This window comes from Solanum pennellii, chromosome 3 (assembly GCF_001406875.1).
Source record: "Solanum pennellii chromosome 3, SPENNV200".
Classification (NCBI taxonomy): Eukaryota; Viridiplantae; Streptophyta; class Magnoliopsida; order Solanales; family Solanaceae; genus Solanum; species Solanum pennellii.
In genome coordinates, this window is record NC_028639.1 from 61,960,379 (window position 1) to 61,985,964 (window position 25,586).

A 25,586-nucleotide genomic window follows, 5' to 3' on the forward strand; every position below is an offset into this window, starting at 1 on the left:
GATATTCACGTGCAAAGCACTTGTCGAGAACTAGTTACATCTATAAATACCAACCTAAAGACTTTTATCCCCCAAATTATAGTCCTTCACCCATAGAAAACATCGAAAAGATCTCTGCTCTATCCATCAGTTCACGTTCTTCATACACATAAAAAACATCAAAAAAGTATGTCTTCATCCTCAAATTCATAGACGCTCTAGATAGATTCATAAGAAATTAATATTGTCACTCTTCCATTTCAAATTAGATATTCTAATAGTTGAATTTCAGTTCAAATGTTACATCCTGCTTGCTTGTCATTAATTTCATCAACAGAAAAAAAAATTCGAGTGATCAAAATCAAGAAATTGAGCACATTACTTCTTGTCTAGTACATCCACATTTTTTAATTCTTTTTTCAGGTGTGTTTTGAGATAATTTTTTGTTTTGTTGATTTATTTAAGATTTTTTTGTTTTTCATAATTTTTCCCTTGTCAAAAAATTGTTTCGGTTCTTCTCTATTTTGAAATAAAATAAAAGATTAGAGTCTGTAATTCCCATATAATTCTAACTAAATGTGCAATCTAAAATCTATAGTCATCTATTGAATTTTAGCTTAGCAAAAAATTTATACTTGTTGGTCAATGAACCAATTACAACAAATTAAAATTATAGAATTGCTAGATTTCTTTAAAATATAATACAACTATATGCTTCTTTCTTTTTTTTAGGACTATTTTTTATGCATAACATTTCAACCGTGGTATTAGGCCAGTGTCTAAGAAAAAATATGCTCAAGGCCAATTGAAAATGATGAATCACGTTCAACCAAAAAAAGTATATGATAAATCCCATTATTGTAAGACTTTCTTTGCCTATACTAGATGCTAATTCAAATTTATACAAAAGAAATAATTAATTTGACTTTTGTGCATACCAAATTGAATCAAAGGAAATATAATATTCTCTATATTTTGTGACACAACAAACACTGACATATTTCTCCTAATTGAATTATTCTTTTTCTATGTTTTCGTATATAAAAATAAGCTTGATCTTTAACAAATATGTTTTTGAATTTTTATTGTGCTTATGAATAATAGATAGAAAGTAACACTGGCAGAAGATATGTTCAATGAAGGAAAGTTGTGCGATATAATAGTGTTTAAGAGAGGAGAAAATTACTTGGAGGTTATATGTTGATGCACCAATCTCCTTTTGACAATTTTAGTGCTAAACATAGGATTTTCACTTCTGGTGATGTCACGCCCCAAGCTACCCCCGAGACGCGGACACGGAACCTAGGACCACAAGTGATCCCAAGCTAACCCTGCTGGCATCATCATGAGCATACTAAAGATAATAAACTGTTGCGGAAGCTAAATCATACTCAAAATTAAAAGATGGGGAATACCCATGTTCTATAACTGAGATATTTGAAAACAATATTTAACATACTTGTATCACTTAAATCTTCTTCGTTAAACATATCAACTATTGACTTTGCTTTTTCTGTTATTCACAAAAAACAACAAAGCCCCAGAAACATTTTGAATATTTTTTGTGCTCTGAAATAACAAAGAGAAAGTAATACTGGCTGAATATATGTTTAATGAAGAAGAGTTGCCAATGTTAGTGTGTTTCAGAGAGAGATGATTGTTTAAGACAACTAAACTTCTAGACCTTTGATAAAACGTGTCGAGTCTTGTAGCTTCCATGTTTTATGTGTTGGGGACTGATGAGAATTAGTGATGGATTGAATTGTTCATATTGATTAATCCTATGATAAAAAAAGGAATGCTAAATAAGTAACTATGTTAAATGAGGTCTATGATGTTGTGAATGGTTTGATTGGTGATATTGATGTATTATTAATAAAATAATATGATGGATTAATCATATTTAACATTAAGTAACTTGAATTAACTAAGAATAAGCTAAGAAACCAAGAATAATCAATTTTGGGAATGAGTAGGGCTATCTGAAAAATTTCAAGCTTTCAAAAGTGAGTTTTGGCCACTTCCAAAAAACGATAACTTCCAGCTAAGGAGAAGTTTGGACGAGGTATTTATATGGTTTGAAATACCTTGTGAAGATCTTTCCAATGCCTCCATGTTTTCGTAAACCCGATGTTGTATGAGGGATATATGTCTTTCGGAAATTGGGTTGTTGAGCCGAGGAAAATCCAATTCGGATTTTCATAAGGGCAAAGTTGTATTTTCACTATGGTATTTCTTAAATTCATTTTAATGGTTTTTTAGGGATAAAAAACAAGTCCCAATTCACTTGAATAAAAATTAAGAACGCTCAGGGCTTGGAAGAAAAGAGAAAAGAAGAGGAATATCAAGAATTGTCCAAGAACGCCAAGATCGTTGTGTTGATTTAATCGGGGGTGATCCCTATTGAGGTATGTGAGATCATTCTCTGTTGGTTCCTTTCACTCACACCGAATTTGTTTCAATTCATCCAGTTAGAGTATATGTAATGTTAAATATGGGAGTTCTTGTGGAAAAATTGTGAAATTCTTATTGGTAGAAATATAGTTCATGTCTAGTAGTTTGATTCATGTTTTTGGACTGTTTTTAGGTCTAATATATTGGGTATTGAGTATATTAATGATTCTAAGTGTTTGGGAAAATATCCATTGAAGTTTAGGAGGTTTAGAGATGAAAACGAATAAGAAAAGTCGAAAATCCCATCTGACAACCCCTAGGGTGCCGCACCTACTAGAGCCCCTCTGGACTGTCTGACAGGCCCTGGCGCACCATGCCAGCAAGAGCGCCTCGGACCCGAGTCTGTCCGTCATGCTCTGGCGTCCGCGCCTCTCAGAGCGCCAATGTCACCTGGAGACCCCATTCTTTCCCTATCTTTCCATACTAGTTCCTAAGTGATGAATCTATCATTCCTAGTTGATTCAAACACTCGAAAGTACATCTAAACATCATGAAATCATCAATAAACATGTGATCATGATCCTTCAATTCATAATCCAATTCAAGCTAAGTTATAATTAAGGTTAAGAAAGTTAAGAAGTCAAGTCCTAAGCTATGAATTGAGTTAAAGTAAAGCTTTTCAATGTTCTTAGAGTCTTACTTAAACGTTTTTAACTTTGTTTTGAGGCTCAAGTTTGAGTTAAGGAAAAGAGTGAAGGTTCACTTTATTTCTCAAAAAGGTAAAAGGAAAAAGTTCCCTAGGAAGTTTATGAATGGTTTTACATTTAAGTCAAGAAGAAACTTAGAGTTCCAAAAGAGTTTTTGAATAAAAGGGAATATTGATTACAAGAGGAGCTTTTTAAAGCTAAAAGAGTTGAGAAAATAATATCAACTAAGAGGAAAGAGGTTCCTTTAAAAGCATGAGCTAAAGTACATTTTGGGAGTAGTATTGAGCACCGATGTGGAGATGAGAGTTCAGATAACTCAAGTCCCTATGTAATCATGTAGTCATCATGGGTATTAACATGTCATACTTTTTAGATGATCACGTAAGTTTAGACAGTGGATCGACTAGGTTGAGGATGTTCTATGTGTTCTGGTAGTGTGGACGAGACGTTGTATCACCACTTAGGCTCAATGGTTGTTGGTTAGAGAAACTCACATAAAAATTATATTACTTTCATATATAATTAAAGTTGAGTTTATTATTATTTTATCTTTAATGAATTAGGTGTTTATACTAGTATATCAGCGATGTGTGTGTGTGTGTATATATATATATATATATATTGCCTATGTCTTTGTTGCTTTACATTGAGTTGTTATCTTGTGAGTCAAGCAAAGTCAAGGAATGTTCATCCTTAATCGATTTCAAGCTTAATAGATGTGTTTAATATTCTAACTTGCATACTCATACATTCAATGTACAAATGTCTGTTGGCCTACATCATCGTATGATGCAAATGCAAGTAACCAGGATTAGCACATAGTGTTTTGTTGATCCAGTTCAAGCTCCAAAGTTTGTGGTGAGCCTCGTTGCATTCTGGAGGACTTCTTTTCATTTGCTTTATTAGTTTAGTTTTTAGGATGTTGTGGGGTCCTACCCAACATCCATCTCAGTCAATTTAGAGCCTTCATAGACAATGTAGTAGTTCAATTTTGGAGTTTCCTTTATTTTATACTTCGTATTTTACAATATTGAGACTTAAGTGTCGTTTTGGCTGAGACAAGTTATTAAGTTATGTTATGAGAATGACTTAAATTCTTTATTTGAGTTATCATAGTCTTCCGCTCAGTTAAGTAGCCAGGCCAAGGGTTCATTTGGGGGCCAGCAATGGTCTTCGAGTGTTCGCCACGTCGACGGTGAAGACTCTGGGCATGACATTATTGAGGTGATATCTTCTCATCATTGTGTGAGAAGGCCTATTTGCATTGGTTTATAACATTATGCCAAGATCTATTGTGGTTCTGACGAGGTTTGTTCTGGTGATGTCAATGAGAAATAATTTCGACGAGTGATAGTTATGTCAAAGTTTCTTTTGGAGAGTGATATTAGTGTCGAGGTTTCTTCTAGCAAGTGAGATTGATGTTGAGGTTTCTTCAAGCGGTAACCTAAACCTTGTGCATCCCCCATGAATTCATGTATGAGATTCAGCGAATATCATGTATCATAAGACACACATGTATCGGTCAATATGAAATTGCATATCATTGCAGCGCACTTCATTAATTATGTTTTCTTTACTTTATGTTTTTGAGACTTTAATTGTGGAACACAATGATGATATAATAATTATATGTTGAGGTGAAACTCCAGTTAGTCATTATTTGCTTTGTGATGTGGACTGGAAACTATTTGAACATAGATTGATCAACATGATACTTAATTAAGGCTGATCTGTACTTGTTGAGGTATTGTTAATGAACTATGTGCTACTTAAAATTGTGAACTGATAGATTAGGCTGATTTCTCTGCCGGTTGTAGTTTGTGGGATGAAATTTCAATGGCAAAAAAAATTAATTGAAGCATTAGATTTTTTTTTATAAAGACTAAATTAAAAACAACATAATATTTGGTGGTAAAGTTGTTTTTAGTGGAAATTTCGGGAAAACTCTTCATACTTTCTGTAGTGGTAAAAAAAATAATCTTATCTATGAAATCTTGCTATGCTTCAAAATTTAGCCTTATCTTGAAAAATTAAAATTATCAAAAAACATGTGCGGAAAGTATGATCTTGTTTTCTATGAATATTTCATGCAATTTGGTACTAATTGTGCGAAAACAAATGATAAAGTAAAAAATCACTATTCTCAATTCTTTAATTATTCCATTCACTAACGAACAAAAATCTTTGCACCATTTATTTAAAGTTGCTTATCTAAATTTGTGTGTATATAATTCAAATACTTCAATCGTAGTTCTTGCATCATCTTAACAACAAAAAATGACTTCGCCTATGAGATTAAAAATATGCTAATAACTTAAAATTTGACACCTCCAAAAATTTATCAAGCTTTCGATGAGATTATTGATCCGAAATATCAAATTTAATATGAAAATTTTATGCACAATTTAAATCCTGCAGGTTTACCTCCTTATAGATTGAAGTTACAAAAACATTTGTCCAAAACTGCAATTACATAACTTCAATCCTTATGATGGTTTATGTGATGGAACACATTTAATATGTAATAATTTCAAAAGTCATGCCATTAGTGTTACAATATCCAATGGAGATTTTAAAAATAAACATGTGTTTATTTTACGCATTCCCCTACTAACATTACAAGATGAAAGATTGTCTCTTCAGTTCAAAAAAACACAAGTTTTTATACGACCATGTTATGTCATTACTATAAATAAAGCACAAGGTCGAATATGAAAATTGACATAATGCATAAATTGTTGACACAAAAGATATACAAAGATAATACAATAAGAAGAAAATCAGAGAGAAACTTGAGTATTTCTTATTTCTCAGAAAACTAGCACACAAGATTTTAAATAGCACTTGTAAAACAACAAGCTAAGAGAGAACATAGGGCACTATCCCATGACCTGCTAATTGACTAACTACAACTAAATTAACACTTCTAATGTTAATAAACTGAATACGTAAAAGGCTCCTAAAAAATATGAACAATAACTTAGTCAGACAAATAACACTTTTCATTGATTCAAAATCAAATACTCTTTAATTGCAACCTGAAAATTCATGCTTAGCCTAAGGAAGAGACTTCCTAAATATATCCGTTGCTTGCTCGTTTGTGCGGCAGAATTTCACCACTATTCTTCCATCAGCTATCAATGTCCGGTTGAAGTTATATTGCACATCAATGTTCTTGATTCTCCCATGAAAAGAAGAATTGTTTTCCATAGCAATTGCTGATTTTCTATCAAAAAAAATCTCAGTAGACTTATGTTTCTCATAACTAAAATCTGCAAGTAGTTTGCGGAGTTATAAAGCATGTCGTGTTGTTAAACTTGTTGTTGTATACTTGGCCTAAAACGTTGACAAAGCTACTGTATGCTGCTTATTTGAACTTCATGTCACCGCTCTAGAACCAAAGCTAAAGTTATTTTTCGATCGTCAAATAGCCTGCATAATAACTATCTAAATGTTGCTTTGTCGGACTCTGCAATAATCTAGACACAACACTAACATAAAAAAGCAATGTCCGGTATAGTGTGCGTTAGATAATTTAAGACAACAACTGGACTTCTGAAAAATCTCGTATTTGATTTCTGAGTTTCATCTACATGCTGCAACTTCTCATTGATATTCATAAGTGTAGTTGTTCATCATATGATTTTTTTCCAAAATATCCTTTGCATATTTCTTTTGAGAAATAAAAATTTCATCTTTATCCTGGATTACTTACTTCTCTAAGTACAATGTGGGAACATTTTCACTTCTCGTGAATCCACTATCCTGAAAGAATGAATGAATTTTGTTGTACCACGCACTCGGAACTTGCATTAGCCCATAAAGAGATTTTCTTAGCTTGCAGGCTTTGTTCTGATTGCCATTAATAAAAAAGATCTGGGGTTGTGAAACGTATACCTCGTCGTCTAGATCACCATTCAGAAAAGCAGATTTCACATCATATTGATACACCGGCAAACACAATTGTGCACCAAATCTAAAACAACTCTCACTGTTTCAAATCATGCAGCATGATAAAAAGTTTTTTCAAAATCTATACCTAGTTGTTGTGAATATCCTTCTGTCACGAGACGAGCTTTTTCTTTTGAATGCTCCAATCTTCACTGCACTAATTTGTTTAAAATACCCACTTGAGCCTTATCACGTTCCTTTCTTCAGGTGAATCAACTAACTCTCACGTAGAATTTCTTCAATTGCTTGCATATCTTTTACCGTAGCATTCTTCCATTCAGTTTTTTTTTGTTTCTTCATAACAAACAGGATCTAAAACAAGCAAAGCCAATTTACAAGAAGTTTTTACATTGTTAGAATATCTGGGATTTTGTTTCTTTTCTCTTGTTGATCGTCTTAGTGGAAATGGCTCATCAAAAGAGTCGTCAAGTGCTGCAGCTGTTGTTGGTCACTAGGAACGTGTCCAATAGTAGGATCTGCTGCTGCAGGTTCTTCATCAGTAGATACAATTTGATCTCAAATTCCTTGAATTAATGTTCCGAAAGGCATGCTAAATTAATACAACATTTTTACGTATGATCACTTTGACACTTTTGAAATTATATTGACGATATGCTTTGGATTGAAGACTATAGGTAAGGAAAATACATTTTCCAGATATTTCATCAAGCTTCGGATGAAAATTAACCAAATCATATGCTATTCAAAAATTCTTAAGTGGCTTACCCATGGCTTCTTACCATTCCAAGCTTCAAGAAATGTCGTGTTCCAAACAACTTTTGTTGGAGAGAATTATTAGAAGATAAACCGCGGTTGCAACAGCTTCTCCCCAAAAGTAATCTGGTAGGCCCTTTTCTTTCAGCGAGCTTCTAGCCATTTAATAAACAATGATTGCAACAGGTTCTCCCAAAAGTAATCTGGTAGACCCTTTGCTTTAATATAGCTTCTCACCATTTCCACTACCGTCCGGTTCTTTCGTTAGGCCAAACTATTCTGATCCGGTGTGTATGGTGCTGTTAGTTCCCTGAGAATTCCATTCTCATCACAAAATACATAAAATTCTTTAGACAAAAAAATTCACTACCTCTATCGATACATGGTGATTTTATCTTCTTGCCACTTTGGTTCTCTGCTAATGCTTTAAATTTCTTGAAATTCTCAGAGGTTTCTGATTAGAATGTAAAGAATTAAACCCAACTAAAATGGTTGTAATCATGAGTAAACATAAAAAATACCGACTTCCACCGAGGGATTCCATTTTTATTGGCCCACACAAGTTAGCATGCAGAAGTTCATGACAAGTTGTAACCCTCCATGATTTTCCTACCGGAAATGATTTCTTGGCTTGCTTCCCATAAATACATCCTTCACACAAATAAAGTTCATTGATTTTTGGCAAACCAATAAACATATATTTTTTAACCAAATGTTTCAACCCATTAACATTTATATGTCCATAATATAAGTGCCACATATTAGTCTCATTCTTTCCATTGACAACTAAGGCAATATTTCCAACACTTGAAATATCAAGGGGGAACATTTTCTTTTAGATATAGATACATGAGCTATATATGGTGCGTCCTGATTTCTTATCTTTAGTATCACATGCTTGATCATCAAACACGACTGATTATCCACGAGTCATCAATTTACCAACACTTGACAGCTTGTGAGACAAAGTGGAACATATTGCACGTCATATAATAGTTTCACATTACCTTGGACAATTTTAATCTCAAAAATACATTTCCCTTCTACGTGCACTTGTTTGTCATCTCCTAGTCGCACCTCAGTTTTTATGTAACTCATCAAGATCTCTAAATAGGGACTTCAAATTTGACATGTGAATGGAGCATCCGCTATCAATGAACCACACAAAATTATAACTTTTAGTTAGTGGGAAAAGAGTCATAAATAAATTATTTATTCTTCCACATTTTGAGTGATATTGGCTTCCTTCTGCTTGTCTTTCTACTTCGTCAGACAATAAACTTCTTTATGGATAAATTTCTTGCAGCATCGACATAGAATTGTGCTTTTGTATTGACGTGATTCACCAACCTAGTTTCTACCTCTGCCACCACCATGACCTAGTCGACATGAAAAGAGCTTTCGAGTATCTTTTTCGATGTTCTCTCAGTTTGTTTGCATTTCCATGTGATATTCCAGTTTCAACTACATCCCACAGTTCTATAAACTTCAAAATAGACTTCATCTCAAGACTCCAAAATTGATAATTCTCCCCTCTGAAAATTTGAATCATGGGCTACTACGATACTGCTGTGTCATTCCCTGCCACGGGAATTTTTTGCTGTCTTCAAGAAAGATCTCACAATATTTCACTATTTTTTTCTCTTCCTCTACCAATATCCCTAATTGATAACAAGATGGATTCTAACTTGGATTTAAGCTCTGATAACAAAATTATTGGTACAAGAGATAAATAAAGATAATACAATAAGAAGAAAAGCATAGAGAAACTTGAGTATTTATTATTTCTCTGAAAATTAGTGTACTAGATTTTAATAGCACTTGAAAAACAACAAACAAAGAGAGAAAATAGGGCACTATCTGATGACCTACTAATTGACTAACTTTAATTAAATTAAGACTCCTACTCCTAATAAATTGCATGCGTAAAAGGCTCCTAAAAATACTTACAATAACTTAGTTACTTTTTAATTAGTCAAATAGCATAAACATGACCTTAACCTGGTGTCAGCCGACAACAATGACCTTTAAACTTTGTGTGTGCACAAGTAGGCACTTAAACTGTTATAAAATTAAACAAGTGCATACATTAGTCCTATATGACACGCTACATGATGATTTTGTGTTCTATGTGATGTCATACGTGTATTATGTTGTGTAGGATATGTCTGTGTACTTGTTCATTTTTATACAAGTTAAGTGTCTACTTGTGCACACTGATAGTTGGAGGACATTGTTGTTCGTCAAAGCCAAGTTAATTGTCATGTTTATGTATTATGTCATTAGAATTTGTTAGCATTTATCTACGGAAAGCTACGTTTTCTCATGATCGACCAATTATATATTGCTTTATCTTAGAGCTAAAAATTCTAATGGCAACAAACTATTAATCATACCAATGAATGTTCAGGACAAAGACGACCCTACTAAATAAAATATAGTTTATGACAAAATCATAAAAAAAAAAGCTTTTTCATAATATCTAGGTATGTTACAAACACAATTTTAGCATTCTCAAACTTTTAAATTTTTTAATTGTTTCTTCTTACCATCACTACAAATACATAGTATCATGTTCCTGTGCATGTTTTTAACTAGTTCTAGGCACATGCTCTATTATGAGTTATATTAAAATCATTATCATTTTCCTCTAACATCACTATTATGTATTTATTTAAATTACTTCTCTTTTAAAAAAAACATATTTTGCATAAAATATTCATGTATTATCAAACTCATCATGTATTTGTAGAAGTTTTTGTCAATTAAATAGCACGTAAAAGTATATTAACACCTAAAACAAAAAAAAATTCATAAAATGCAAAATAATACTTAATTACATAAAAATATGGGTTGCATACTCAATCCATTTTGGACAACTATACCTTAACTCCAAAATGAAAAAGAAAAACTTCAAAATCATAATCTAACATAAAAAAAGATCTTACGGAATATATATGTCATATCTTATACTGTTAAGTTTAACGGTAGAACTATATTGTAAGAAAGTTTCTCTTTTAATTTTAGAATGAAGCAATTTGTTCTTCTCCCCAGTTAGCTTCTCCACAACATGTATCTAATATCATACTCTAGGAAGAAGAAAAGAGAATAGAAGATGATAGATAAAAAAGAATGTGATGACGTAGAAAGCAATTAATTGGTATTTATAGTGATATTTGTCTTTCCAACTACAAAAATTTACTAATGGGACACTTGAATCATGATAGGTAAATTTATTTTAGTTTCAAAATTCAAAGAATCACAAATTTGAAGAGTTTCATACATTATTTTTTAATATTAAATAATTTCTGTTAATTTAAAAATTTGAAGAGTTTCATATATTATTGTTTTCTACTCTAATTTAATTTAACCTAATTAATTATAATTATAATTACAATGTCATAACTAAACAATTAAAGTGTAGTTGTTGGACTTCATATTCTACCAGTATATAATTAAATATTAATATTTAAAAATAAATTAATTTATTTGATTTAGTAGAGGGCAAAATCGTAATCCAACTTTGAAGGTTGGAGCTTCCCACTTATAATAGTATATGATTATTGCAGGTTAGCCCCATATGGCACATAGACTTATTCTTAACTTTGTCACTCCTAAATCACAAGATTGGATATGCAAAATGTAAGTTATAGACAAGTATCCGCACTAAGATATCAAACGTACCTAATATTAGTAGCACACGTTAAAGAATCGACATACAAATATGTACTCTGTTCAACAGATTTGTTTGAAAATCGATACTGAACCAATTGACAAAGGCATCCCCCCTTCCCATAAAATCTATTTCCTCCTCCTAATAGATTGGTTCTCACACGTTTTGATGCTTTTGACCAACAAGTCAAAGACGCAGAATTTTGCAATTGGAAGTCTCCATCACCTATATTTGTAGAATAACGTTCAACTTATTAATGAAAATCTCTATGTGCATGAAAAATTTCTTGCACTACTGATTAACACCGCCCCTCAAAATACTGGACTCATTTAAAAATAAAACGATTTATAGCAAGTGCAATATAAATAAAAACTGTCTAAGAACATGCTTGAACTCTGTATGTAAGCAAAGATACAATTAACTCTTAAATATATGTAAAAATACAAATAAACTGTGTATATAAAATACAATGACTTCTGTGGGAGTTTCTCTAACCGACAACCATAACATAAGAGATATTGTGATGATACAACGATCTACCTCAGGCTGCCAGCGCATTCTATACCCGACCAAAGGTATAAGACCTAAACTGCCTAATGGATCTACTAGTCTACAATGAAAAGGGTTCAGCCAAAAAGTAAGAACCTTTTGTACCCGTGGTGGCTACATGTTTTAAACGATCTTTTTTCTGTGAGTTGAGATTAGTGCTCAAAACATAGCTCAAATCTTAGTTTCCGTGCATGCTTTATTTCAGGAATCTATAACTCTTTTATTACAACTAGCCCGAAGACTGTTTGAAAATCCCAACTTCCTTTCTTATTTAAATGTGAAATCATTTATTTTAAACCTCTTTGGAAGTACAAAGTTCGCATATACTTCTTTGAAGAAAGAACTTCAACATCATTCTTTACTAAACTCAACTCTTAAGTCTTTTTAAAAAAGTTAAAACATTTCTAAAAACTCTTGAAAACTTTTACGAACTTTGCTTTGACTTGCTCCTTAACTTCTAGACTTGATTATTTGATCTTAACTTTCCTTGAATTGGATTATGGATTCAATTTTCATGATCTCATGCTTATGGATGATTTCATGATGCTTAGATATAACTTAGAGTGTTGGAATTAACTAATAAACATATGTACATCGCTTAAAAACTAGTACGAAAAGGTGGGGAAAGAATGAGGAGAACTAGCTGTAACATTCCAAAAAATTACATGTCTAGTGAAGAAACCAATAGGTCTTTAAGAATGCATATTGGTGGTACATACGGATCCCAATGCACAATATTGAGAAATATTGGGCATAGTATAGATAATTGGCTAAGGGGTATTAGCCAATTTCTATATAATACCCAAAAAAGTAAAATATTGGGCATATTAGAAAATATTGGCTTTAGGGTGTTAGCCAATTTTCTAACATTAATGAGCTTCCTTATGATATTTACCTGCAATGAAGACCCTAATCTAAAAACATATATTTAGTATTTGCACACAAAGTACTAGACATCCAAGTGTCAAGCCTAGTACCATAGCACATGATCATTTAAAATGACCATGCAGATTAAACAATGCCCAAGGACATAGTGAGGATCCTTGGGACAATAAGTTAACATTACCAAATAAACCATAAATAATAGTTCGTTAGGAAAGTGCAACAAACACATGTGCAAGAACATGTGCAAGACATGTGAAGAAGCTGTCAAAGGAGGGGACCACCCTAACCGAATTCAGTTAGGGTAGTTAGGGGAAAAACGTGCACAAATGACCACTTCATATGGGGCCTAACCTCCCTACCAATTCTTGACTCTAATCTACTGCCCTCAATAACTAAATAACCTAGGACTAACCGAATTGGACCCATTAGTGCACCCGACAACTAGGACCAAAACCGGGTTAACACTAACCTAGTACTAGTTAAAGAGACAACCTAGTACCTAACCTAGGATGGTCTAAAAGGTCAGTTATGGTCCTAACAACTAAGGGTACTTTAGTAATTCCCCTATTTTACCTAATTAATTAATTTTAGCAAATTAATTAATTAATTTGAAAGGGATAAAACCGAAAATAAAAAGGATATTTTCAGATTACGGTTAAGACAAGGGACAACATAGTACCAAACCTAGGATGGTCCAAAGAGTTAGTTAAGATCCTAACTACTTAAGGGTACTTTAGTAATTATCCTAGACTACTTAATTAACTAATTTAGCAACTTACTTAATTAATCCATAAGGGCAAAACCGAAATCACAAAACAATTTCCAGATTTCGGTTAAAACAACAAAAAGACAACCTAGTACCTAACCTAGGATAGTTCAAAGGAATAGTTTATAATTGTAACGACTTAAGGGTAATTTAGTAATTACCCCAGGTCAGTTAATTAATTAAATTATACATTTAATTAATTAATTTAAAGGGGTCAAACCAAAATGCTTACACTAACCTAGTACAACTCAAGAAACATCCTAGTACTCAACCTAGGATGGTCCAAAAGGGTTAATTTTGGTTCCAATGACTTGAGGGTACTTTAGTACTTACCCTAGGTACCTAAATTAATTAAATTAAGGATTTAATTGGTTAATATAAAGTCAAAATCTTGACCAAAACCATAGTCAACACCAATTTCCAGATTTGACTAAGTGTTATATTCTCCTATGTTTAGTCAACTTAGGAAGGTTTTTTAGTAATTAGTTAATTAATTTATATAATTAACTTACTAAACCCTAAGTTGAATAAGTCAAGTTCAGTTTTAAACTAAAAATCACGTTAAAACTCAATCAAATGCACGACTAAAACCACAAAACAAGCGTGAGAAAAACAGTGAACAAAACGCAAGAAAAAAAATTTTTCTTAGATGATTTTCAAGGTTTGTTCGAGGTTTATTCAAGGTTCGTTCAAGGTGGTCTTCGTAGATTAAGTTCTACTTAAGGTATTAGTTTTTGGTCATGGAATTATTTCTCCAAAAGGCTTTTCAAACGTTTCAAACTCATGAATTTCGAAAATAGGTTTGTTTCCCAATGATATTGTTGAACGTCCATCTCCATAATTATCCTTGTTTTCGATTCTGTAAGTATATATATGTAATCTTGAACATGTTTTTGGTATGTGTTTCTAACTGATTTTATAAGTTCTTGATTTATTAATGATGAATGAGGTCTATAGATTGGATTTGGATGATTGAGTGATTAGCTACGCAGAATAAGGAATGACATAATGCTTAGTTATGTGTTCGAGAAAGATGAAGTTGTTATGAGTTGTTTATAAAGTTGAGTCTACTGTTATAGGTTGTTCATTGAATGATAATTATAAGTTAATTTAATGTAAAAAGGTTGGCTTACAACAAATGAAGTTTAAATGACCACCTATGTCAAAGTTTGGTTTATGCCAAAAAATTGGCTAGCAAAACTATGTCCAAAATATTATCTCCCAAAATCTGTGAAGTTATACTAAAAAAGTGATATCAATCTCTACATCAATGAACTCATAACATAGGGTATGCAAATCAATGGGAAAAATCTCAACATACCCTATCCACACGAACTTGTGAACGTAATAGCATCGAATAAGTAGTTATAACTTTCATATAAATTCAAAGCTAGTTCATGAATCTATAACGCCAAAATAACTTTATAGCTTGGCCAAACCAAGCATCGAATTGTACTTGTAAGTTAATAAATGATTAAAAGTTCAAGTGTAGTGAAATTTTCACGTAACTCTCATTTGACGAGACTGTCCGGCATGTCGGGTACGGGTCTCTTTATATCTCCTAGTCTTCCAACCTATACTGCCAATATAGGGATCTGGCGGGGTTCAATTCCCATGTATGCTCGCATGTTTTGGCTCACTTTGGCCGGTGATTCCACCTCTTGTCGGTGTGGGGTAGACACTGGATTTCATGATGTTCACATAATCTATATCGGTTAAGGTTGGAGTTCCTCAATGTATGAAAAATAATGAAATGAACAGTACGGAAGGTGTTTGTGCAACACAATCCGGAGGTGAAATAAGATTCAAGTAATGACATTAGGTCATTCTTGGTCATTGCACTTCATGATCCCGATGAGATTCTTAAACTTCATCCTAGGTACAGCTGGTGTTTACATCAGCCTACGAATGAATGAAATGAATGATGTGAAGTACGAATGAACGAATGAAGCAGACTCTGTGTTTGCTAAAGAAGGCCCTCAGGTTGAGGTCCCATATGTTGGGCCCTCACTTGAGATGTTTTATGCTACATCAACGATTCCAAAGTCTCATGTTTATGAAATGTTTAATATATAAAACATGAAAGTAATGAAATCAATGGCACGATCAATAGAGAATTTCTTATGAAAGGTAATGAATATATAGTGTAAAGAATGACTCACTATAAGGTAGGGAAATCATTCCTTAGTCCTTGGATTACTTACATCGATTCATTATGGGTATGGGACTACAATGAATAATTGCACTTATAAGTAAAACATAGGACCAAAGAAGTTATTGAACTACACAAGAACAAGAAGAAACAGACTGAAAAATAATCTAAGTGTACAAAGAGGAGCTCTCGTCCTAAGAGATCAAAATCTCAAATCTTCGCCCGAGTTGTTCTAAAATTATGTGGATGATACTAATGTTTTGTAATCATATAGAAAATGAGTTGTTTGCTTTGAATGCATTAAAATACATCATATTTATACAACAATTCACATCTATCGATTTAGGAAAGTCTAGTCACTAGGCTTTCAAGAAATAGCATATTGTTTAGGAAGAACTTTCTTTGATCATGCATAGCCTTATGTGTATGTGTGAATACACCCATACGTAGTAAAAGAGGTGTACTAACCCTTAATATTTACTATTTTTAATGGTGCAGGTAAGAGGACAGGTTGACGACACTTGCAGCGGTTTGGACTTCAGTGTTTCTCCAAACCATTTGGCAGGTCCTCATGATTTCGAGGATGCTACAGATTTAGTCTAGCCTTAGTTTTAGACATAGCTATTGGATGTTGTCGCTAACGTTTCTTTCGCACCTTCATTTCGAAGCTTTGTAATAAGTTCATATTTGGCAAACTATTTATGATATATTCATCTTCAGTTTCAAATTGATTCTTTATGTTAGATGGTTGTTCTCTTATGTTGAGCTTAGCATATGATGTATCCAATTAATAGTTATATGAAGTCTATGTATGCTTCATACATATAAAAATTTATAAATTTTCCGCAAATTTAACTAGATGAATGTGATGAATGCAAGATGAGGCTTGTCTGCGACCTCTGAGAGGTCAACGACGCCGGTTGCTATCCGGATTCCAGAATCTGGGTCGTGACACTAGCGTCCCTGGAGCTCTGAGATGTGTGGGGCACCAACCGTCAAACTAGAGAGAGCTAGGTTGCTGCACTCTGGCTGGCGCGGTGACCCAAGGCCCTACGGATAGAGATTGGTCTGTGGGGCTTTAAGAGGCGCGACGCCCCAACCCCCTTCGTTTTTCATCTCCAAACCCTCTAAAATTCCATGGTTCTTTCCCCAAACACTTAGGATTATTATTAATACGAATATACAATAAACTCAACCCGAAATTACACCTGAAAACATCAATAAAATCAACAAGAGACTTCAACAACACGACCATCAAGAACTCAACGAATTTTCAACAATGTCTTCAAGAACTCAATTTCTTAGAATTCAACAACTTAAATTTGATTAATTGAAGCAAGATTGGTGTGTGGGTTAAGTCATCTAACAATATGTGATCTCACATACTTTTTTAGGGATCACCACCGACGAATTCAACGCGCAAAGCTTGATTGTTCTTAGCGATTCTTGATTTCTCTCCTCTTATCTCTTATTTTCTCTCTTCTCCAAGCCCTAGCGTGACTTCTATTTTTCTAAACTGAACAAAGGTCTAGTTTAACCCTAATTAATTCCTAAAAAGGAATCAATTTAATTAGGTAAGGAAAATACAACTTTTCCCTTCCCAAATCAAGGTTGGGCTTTCCATAATCCAACAGCCCAACTTCCGAAAGGTATAACTCACTCATCCAAACTCAAAATTGCGCAAACTTGGAGGTGTTGAAAATATTATTCTAAGGGATTTCAAACCATATCTGGAAAGAACCATAATTTATCATAAGTTAGGAGTTACGATGGTTTGAAATTTACCAAAAAATCACTTTTAAACTTAAATTTGATTAATTGAAGCAAGATTGGTGTGTGGGTTAAGTCATCTAACAATATGTGATCTCACATACTTTTTTAGGGATCACCACCGACGAATTCAACGCGCAAAGCTTGATTGTTCTTAGCGATTCTTGATTTCTCTCCTCTTATCTCTTATTTTCTCTCTTCTCCAAGCCCTAGCGTGACTTCTATTTTTCTAAACTGAACAAAGGTCTAGTTTAACCCTAATTAATTCCTAAAAAGGAATCAATTTAATTAGGTAAGGAAAATACAACTTTTCCCTTCCCAAATCAAGGTTGGGCTTTCCATAATCCAACAGCCCAACTTCCGAAAGGTATAACTCACTCATCCAAACTCAAAATTGCGCAAACTTGGAGGTGTTGAAAATATTATTCTAAGGGATTTCAAACCATATCTGGAAAGAACCATAATTTATCATAAGTTAGGAGTTACGATGGTTTGAAATTTACCAAAAAATCACTTTTAAACTTAAAATTACCATATTTTCTTTTTCTTTCCTATAATCAGTATTTTCATATTTCAAACTATTTTCTAGTTCTTTCTAATTGTGATGTGTTAAATATAATTTTTGCATTATGAAAGTACAAGTAGATCAAAATAAAGGATTCTAGACTCATTTTAATGAAATATACTTGAACATTAAAATATTAAAATTGACTCTAACCTAAATAACTCAAATGCTCAACAATGACTTGGGACATAATGGACACAATAATTATGTAAATAGACATATCTTTTGTAGGTGAAAATATTACTTGAATTTAGATTACGGTTTATATCATATTCTTCAAATTAAACTTACCGAAAATAGTCATAACTCATACAAAAAATATTAAGAAGAGCTGAATGAAAAGGAAGAAAAAAGAAAAACATCAAAAGGATGAAAACTTTGTCCAAGTGAGATCATATACGTATAAAACAAAAAATGATCAATACAATTTTAAGGAGACAAACAGCAAGAAAAAACATACATCAAAGGGAAAAAACTATGAGATATCTACTCACGATAACAAATCATTCTGACCAAAAAAATTCGGTGTTGTGAAATAACATACATCAAAAAAGTTATTAACACTTCAATCAACTTCCAATTCATTAAGTACTCATAATATCCACTGATAAAATTAAGTGAAAATAGATGACAACAAATAAACAAAAAAATATGAACATGCAAAGTTATTTGCTCTTAGAGTATTTTCTGAAAAACACAAAATGTTATCCTTGGAAGTAAGGAAATGATGTTGTTGAGGAAGAAATTAGAGATTTGTAAGAGATTTTTTATCTTACCTTCAACAATTCTAGTACAAAAACTTGCTTAAATATTCAATTAACGTTTGTTATTTAATTGGTATAATGCAAAAGTACCCCCTCAACCTATACCCAAAATCTCAAAGACACACTTATACAATACTAAGATCCTATTACCCCCATGAACTTATTTTATTAAGAATTTTCTACCCTTTTTGGGCCTACATGACACTATTTTTTGGGCCCAACGTTGCTTGACTTTTATTTCAAGCTAGTGTCATGTAGGCCGAAAAGGGATAGAAAATTACTTATAAAATAAGTTCAGGGGGTAATAGGACCTTATTATAGTATAAGTGTGTCTCTGGGATTTCGGGCATAAGTTGAGGGGTACTTGGGCATTTTTCTTTTTTTAATTTGTATAAACAAATACTTATAACAATAATTTTTCAGAAACATAAAAAACAAAATCTAAAGCATGTACTAAAAATAACAATTAATAACATAGGCTTAAATTTATACTTTTAAAAAACATATCAAGATCAATAACATTACAACGAAATAAAATGGAAAAAATCTAGTCCACCGAATGCACAATGTCCTCTTGAGGATATTATTCCCCGCTGGTATCCGAGATTTAAGGAGTATAACCTCTCAGGATAGAACAATTATATTTACCAGTGTATTGTACAAAAACAATGGAATGAGTGAGTCATTTAACAGGAGTAAAGTACACAATAATTTAAGTGTCTAGAAGAAGAACTTCAAAAATTTTGTTGTTTTAAAATAAGAGGAAATTCCTACATTTATAGAAAACAAAAGGTAGTGTGAATCAATGATTATTGTGTCTTATTGGATATGTCATAACTCTTTTGAAAAAGTACAACCCTTCGAAAAGGTCACAACTTTTCATAAGTCGCAATTTTTCATAAAAGTCGCAACTCTTCATAAAATTCACAACTTTTTCATAAAAGTCATAACTATTCATAAAATTCACAACTTTTCATGAAAGGATGCTAGTTTTAGAAATATGATAAATTAAAAGGGAATTTTTGTTTGTGGTGGCATCACGTAGGCAGGTCTTATAACAACGCATTAACATGGAAGATTATGGCAAAAGTTAGAGGGTGTGAACATTATATTCATTATGATGTATGTAGTGAAGGATTAGCTATATATCATAGAGAAAATCGGGAACATCCGTATTAATATTCATAACAAAAAATCAATTGTTGTTGCTTTTTATGTCCAAATATAGGGACATCAAGTCCATATTACTATTCATGGATCTAGAAAATGGTGATATAATGTCTTAATGTCTTACTGCACATACATGTCATTTTTAGACGCTAGAACGTTTCCAATCTGCCATGTTTTGTCATGTGTTGGAAATTTTGATTTTGATATTTTTTGCTTCACTCAGACTGCCTCCTTTTGTCAATGAAATGGATTCAGCTTAGAGTCGACTAATAGTAATCACATAAACTCAAAAATGGAAAAGATGGGAGTAGATGAAAAATATTTATAAGAGGAGCAAGGTGATGAAAACTGGTTCATTGCTTTCACTTTTATTGAAATTGTCCAAGAAAATATACAGTGGTCGAATAGCGGATGTTCTGTTTTCCTCGCCAAATAAAAGAAAAATAGTGTTCTTTCTTGAGTTAAATACACTGTCTTATTTATACACATACAATGAATTTAGATATTGACTTGATTTTTTCCCTTTTTCAATTATCATTTTTCTTGACAGTCTTAAGTATTTTATTTCTTGTGTAACTACAGATCTAGCATTTCGATAATAGTAATGAATCTTTTGTTTACAAATTCAAGATATTGGGATATAATATCTACTCCTTTAACAAGATGATGATTATAACATCTTATCATTTATCCTTCAATGAATCATCTTAAATATGATTTTGTAATTTATCCTTATTCTGCCAAGAAGTGTTACTACTTGTTAGTTTTGGGAAATCAAATGATTATCAACTGACGATATAAAATTTTATAATAAATAAACAATTATTGGTGAAGGTGTGATTAATTTTAAAATACTAGTCTTGCAAACGTGCGTTGCACGTTTATTTTAAACTACTTAATATAAATTTTGTACTAAAACCAATAAATTGTAGATGGTTCATATATTATTGGATTTGCTATATGTCGTAAATTAAAAAATTAAACATACATAAAAAGTAAACATACCTGTAATTCATAAGCTAATGTTAGTAAATCTTTCAAATTGATACATATATTGAATCGCAACATGAATGTGGTTAGAAGTTACAAAATATTTTTTTGACTCAAACAAATAAGTATTTAAAAAGTAAGAAAAGAGGGGGGATAAGAAGTACCTGAACTGAAAATGATGGAAACGGGAACTCATGAAATTGTAAACATTTTTATCAAATAAAATATTAGAAAGAACTTATTTATACGGACATGTTAAGGGTAGTAGAAAAAACTCAATTTATTATAAGATCCAATTTATTATAATATTTTTAAAGGAAAAAATAAAAATGAACAACTTAATGGTTGAATATGTAACCAGAGAAAATTAAGGGAAAGGTGTCAAATAAGTCTCGTTTTTGTTTTTGGAGAGACATTGACCAAGAGCTGGTCAAATCCTCTTTAAAATGTAATTAAATAATTATGGGACCAAATAAACATGTTAAAAATATTATAATCTTTTATAAAATATAAAAAAAACCACCTTTATAATTCAAACAAAATCATTTAAAAGAAACAAAATATTTTCATCTTCCTTCCTCTCTTCTCTCTCTTCTTTTCTTCCTCCCCTGGGGGATTGTTCATCTTCTTCCTTAGAAATTCGGAAATCTGTCGTTACTCTTCCTGTGCAGTTGTTACTCTTCCTCACAAGTCCTCCATTACTCTCTTATCTTTCTGAACTGTAAACGTGTTCGAGTAGAAATGTGTAAGTTATTTTTTTGAAATACTTTATAATTTTCAAAGTTTTTTTCTTGGATTAATTTACAATAAAATGTTCTTTAGTTGTTAAAAATGAATAATCGACTTTATGGTGTGGATTATTTATCATTTTTGAAAGAAAATCAGCCAACTCAAAAAATCCTTATTTTGAGGAAATGTATATGTGATGTTATCATTCGGTGAAAAGTCATTTTTTTGTTGTTCTTTTTTTTTGGCCATTTTGTTGATATGATTTTAGAAATATAGTGTTGTTCAGGCGTCCAAAATATATTTAGCATATGTTGCCACATTTTAGTGATATATTGGTCATATGCTGTCACGTAAGATTCAAATGTTGCAATTATCTGTACAGATGTGTCAACATATGATGCATCTTTTGCTAAATAGGATGTATATGTTGCGCAACAACAGGTACATATGTGACAACATAATGTTAATTTATCGCAACAGACTATCCATCGGTTGCAACATACTGCTATTATTATTTTATAATGAATTGTAAAATTTCAATATTTTTTTATCTACCTTGTAGATGAAATGATACAAGAAGCTTCATCCATGAGAACAACTCAATCTTCTAACATGAAATGCTCTTTTTTTCTATGCGAACAATGTGAGCAGCAACATGATTATTTTATCAATCGTGTTAAAAAACTCACTGACATTTTTAAGGAAATGTCTTATAATATTGATGTGCAAATATCCAAGAAGACTTCACAGCCTCTGAAATGTAGGAGGTTAAAAAAATCTATTTCCCAAACACTTTCTATGATTATTGAAGAAAGAAAAGGAGAAGAAGGTAAAGTAGGAGTAGAAGAAGTAGGAGAAGGAAAATGATAAGAATACAAAGGAGGAGAAGGAGAAGAAGGCAAAGGAGGAGAAGGAGAGGGAGAAGAAGGCAAATGAATAGAAGGAGAACGAGAAGAAGGCAAAACAGGAAAAGGAGAAGGAGAAGGAGAAGAAGGAAAATGAAGAGAAGGAGAAGGAGAAGAAGAGAAACAGGAGAAGGAGAAGAAGAAGAAGTCAAAGGAGATGGAGAAGCAGAAGGAGAAGGAGAAGGAGAAGGTGTAGCATAAAGAAAAAGCGAAAGTAAAAAAGAAAGGGAAGAAAGTCGAAGTTGTCAGTTGTGATGTGACAATATCCATTTGAAGGTTTTAACATTGACGGCGATTGTCCAACTAATCTAATGTCATCCTTCTCGCAATGGATAAACGAGGTTCTTTACAAGCATCATGCAAAAAATTAAGTAAAGTAAGGCCATTCAACTATTGTTAGAATTTCTTCTTGTTGTCCAATAAATAATGATTTATAATGATTACACAATTGCAGAGGAAACAAAGAGAATCACTGTTTTGTCAATTGCTCAAAACTTGAATTTGACCAACTTGATTTAGTAGATGCATTTCCAATGAATATGCTTTGGTTCTACGTAATGTCACAACCCAATAGGTGCTGGAATAATGAGGTAAATCCATGCCCACTTTTATATATATTGTTTAGTACATGAATATATACAATTAAATTGATACACTTGTTTCATCTATGTGTGCAGTATGTGGATGTCATATTTTACTATTTGCGTAAGATGTCGAAGAAGCAGATTCATTCTAAATATCAATATACCACCACTAGTTGTTTTTTTCAAAACATACATTGATAATTCTAGTGAATATGAGGATAAAATCATTGACATAATCAAAGGGTATGCTATATCTTTTGGAATGTCTTGGCACTTGACGGATGATGTTTATGTCCCTGTAAAAAGTAATACGGAATTCCATTGGGTCTTGGTAGTCGTTGGATTGAAGAAACGGTGCATAAAAGTGTATGATTCCATGTCCTCAACTAGGTCTAATAGAAAACTATCCTCCAAGATTCAAAAGATGGTTACAATGTAGCCAAAGTACCTTGTGTTTAGTGGATTTTTTGAGCAAAATGAGCGAACCAACTGGTCAGTTCGAAAATGTTACCAAGGAAAGAAGAAATCTAACCCATCCGAAGTCAGTCATGTTACCGGTATGGCCCAGCAAGAAAGCAGTAGTCTGTAAGTATCACAATATTATTTTGTCTTACGACTATCTAAATGTGAATTTATTATATTTTCTTATTGATGATACACCATGCAGAGATTGTGGAATTTTTGTTGCTGCATACGCTGAGTATTTTGAGTGATGGATTACAAGTACCATCATGTGGAATTAGTAATGACACCCTTCGCTTGAGATATTCTTCACTCCTATGGAATTATGGGATTGTAAAGGCTCGAAATGGTTATTTTAGTGACAATGAAGACCTAGACATGCGTAGAACTAAAAAAAGGTAAGATCAATGAAAATGTTGTGTTTACAACCATTGATTAGATAGGTGGTTATGTATTAAATTTTTTTATGAGTATTTCGATTTTGTTTGAACAAATGTCAATTATGATGGAAAGGATCAATATTATATGTGGCAACAGAGGGAATCATCTGTAGCAACAGATAGTATATGCGTCGCAACATATGTAATTTCTGTAGTAATAAACACGACAAAATTATATGTGGCAACATATCGTATATGTGTAGCAACATATAGTATATATGTGGCAACATATGTCACAGTTTGTCCTAATTAAAAAAAAAAACTGCTTTAATTTTCATTTTCCTCTCCCCTCTCTCCTCTTCTTTCCTCTCTTTTATAAATCTGTCGTTTCGTATTCCTAGATTTATTTATTATACTAATAATTATTTTCAGTTTTTCCTCTCCCTTTGCCAGTACAATACACTTCTCCTTCTCTTCTCTTCTTCTCATTCTTTTTTCACAGATCATCTTCTACAGCAAAGGAGGTGTTGTGTTGTCCTCATAATTTCTACTTTATCGTTGATATATATCTTATCAACTAATATTTAATTAGGGTTTGAAATGCATTTGTTTGCTTATCTCCTTATTGCCCTGTTTTGACTTGTGCTTGTAGATCATTTTGGGGCTTTTAAATATTTTAATTTTGTGATTGCAGATACAAATATAATGGCTCCTGTCAAAAGAAAACATCAAATTGACACATCTAACCAAACAAAGATCCATAAGAAGGCTAGGTCTAAAATTGCTAGGAAGAGGAACGAAAATACTACACTTTTAGAAAATCTTGCAGCTGAAGCAGTTTCTTCTTCTCAAGCAGAAGTAGAATTTTTTCAAAAGGAATATGAACACAGACAAGTAGTGGAGGAAGAAGATGGGAAAAAGAAGAAGTTGAGGAACAAGGGAAAATAAATGAAGTTCAGGAAGAAGATAGGAAAAATACAGAAGTAGTAGTTGTGGCATAACAAGAAAAAATAAATGAAGTTCATGAAGAAGAACAAGAAATTCATGAGGAGTTCAATTCTAGTGATGATGATGGGATTAAAATCATCAATGCAAACACTTTCCCTATGCATCTGCTGCTTGATGCTAATGGTGACAACATTATTAGGTCAGTCCTGGGAAGACCTTTCGTCAAATTCAGGGATATCCTCAAGACAAATCAATTGGAAGATTTTTTCAGAAATAAGAGTTTTGGTCATTTTCTTGATTTACCCTTTGATGCACTTCCACGTTTTCAAATGATCATCGTGGTTGAACTTTTGAAAAGAAGGTTCATTTTTGAAAATCCCAATAAGAAGGATGATATTTTAATTAATTATTGTAGCATGCCAGTTTTCTTTGGCATAAGAGAGTTTTACGTAGTTACAGAGCTAATATGTCATCATCCTGTTGAGCCCATCCCTGAATACATTGTTAAAACAAAACCACGAATAATGAAAGTCATTAAAGAAGTAGCAG

The 25,586-nt window shown here is 32.4% G+C and overlaps 1 pseudogene; it reads left to right on the forward strand.

Annotated features, from left to right (window-relative positions):
- LOC107013554 overlaps positions 1–24,111 on the forward strand; it is a 32,621-nt pseudogene extending 8,510 nt beyond the window's left edge.
- Positions 24,112–25,586: the final 1,475 nt, after the last annotated feature.